This window comes from Austrofundulus limnaeus, unplaced genomic scaffold (assembly GCF_001266775.1).
Source record: "Austrofundulus limnaeus strain Quisiro unplaced genomic scaffold, Austrofundulus_limnaeus-1.0 Scaffold914, whole genome shotgun sequence".
In the NCBI taxonomy this organism is placed as follows: Eukaryota; Metazoa; Chordata; class Actinopteri; order Cyprinodontiformes; family Rivulidae; genus Austrofundulus; species Austrofundulus limnaeus.
Genome location: NW_013953316.1, coordinates 67,438 through 69,300, shown reverse-complemented (window position 1 = coordinate 69,300; position 1,863 = coordinate 67,438).

Genomic DNA, 1,863 nt, shown 5'->3' with positions numbered 1-1,863 from the left:
ATATGACTGGGATAAAAAAAATTCTCATTAATGATGTTGAATCAGCCTGGAATCATTTTTATAACGCTTTCAATCCAGCCATAGATGAGCGTGCACCATATTGTATATTTAGAGTGAAAGGAAGAACAAACCCCTGGTTTTCTTCAGAACTATCTGCTCTCAAACATGAAAAAGATGCTGCATGGGCAAGAGACAGACCTCATCTGAAGGAGACTGGAGGATATTCAGGCAGCTTTGAAATTGTTTTACCTCCAAAGTTAAAAAGATCAAGTCAGATGATTATCTTTTAAAAAGCAAGTAATTTAAAAAAAACCTACTAATTTATGGAAGGTGATTAAATCTACCTATGGAAATACTTGCAGAAATAACCTACTAAACACTTTCTATGGTGGCAGTCGTGTGGTTACAGACAAGACAGACATTCTTGAGAGTTGTAACAAACACTTTGCCATGTCTGGTCACTGGTTTGAATCTGTACGATCTGATTTTGATGCACAGGATCTCCAGTCAGCGTCTCCTCCCTCTGCCTCTCTGGGTTTTAGTTTGAGTCTTTTCACAGTGTCTGAGGTTTGTAGAGCTTGAAAAAAATGTTGACACAAGCAAATCTGCTGGTCCATACCAGGTTGATCCATTATTTCTAAAGGTTGCTGCTGCTATTATTTGCAAACCTTTAATTTTTATCTTTAATTTCTCTCTCGACGTACTTTGTCCAGAACTTCCTTCTTCCCAACTATGGGCCGGCAGCTTCTAATGGAAAGATTTATAACTTCGGTCGAAAAGGGGAGGGGCTGGTCGGGCTGGCCGGGCTGGCCGAGGAGTGCTGAGAGATTTCATTGGCTTAGCTTGATGTCGATCATAAAAATCAACCAATAGGCTGTCGCGATCGACAAAAATGTTTTATAATTTTATTTTGGTTCATGACAGACCCGGGCCGGCCAATAAATGAGTGTCGGCCCACCGGGCATTGCCCGGTACGCCAGATGGCCAGTCCAGTCCTGATTCCTACTTATTTGAAATAAAAAATTTCCAAACTAATAATATTGTTACTTTGATACTCTTGCATATCAGCATGTTTTCTTTACCTCTGGATTCTCCTACAATAGACGGGTTGACAAAATATTGAAGGAGTGGTCAACAAGTGTATCTGTCTGGCAGCCATCTTGGATTCTGATGATGTTCACTTGTAGTTACAACAAGTAACCACTGAATTAACCTCAATGGAGGGGAGCAGTAGAGAGCATTCTAAGGACTGATATGGAATTCCACCATAGAAACCACTGCATTTAGGAAACAATGACTTTTAAACAGATGTCCACTGTAGGGGTCACCTCGAGTGAAGAAACCCCTACACCACTGTAGTGACCACTATGCGCCAGAGGGTTAAGGATGCACCCACCGCCACAGACACACACAGATGAATGTACACGTTTTGATGTAAAAGACTGTTTTTTATTTTATTCTGTTATTTTGGTAATAATAAAGGGAAAACATCAATAACACGTCCATTAAGTATAAATATATTTGTTTAACTCAATTTAAAATCTCAAGGCACAGCTGCAGGTGCCACTGTTGGTAGCTGAGAGTTATTCCTAACACACACTCTGAGCTCTAACTGATCACATTAAACCTTTAATTAAAATTTTGCACTCAGGATCATGTGAAGAACCATTGCACAAATTTAAATATAACCCTCAGAGAATAACATTTGGTTCTCGGAGTCAAAGTCATTCAAGATGGCCGCCACAGCTGAGTGACTTAAGCAAACAGAAATGTAATGAATGGGGGATTGAGTTTCACAGAGCCAAACACCAAAGCAGTTTTAACAAGTTTATTGAAATTGTGAATACTGGATCTGGAGTAACA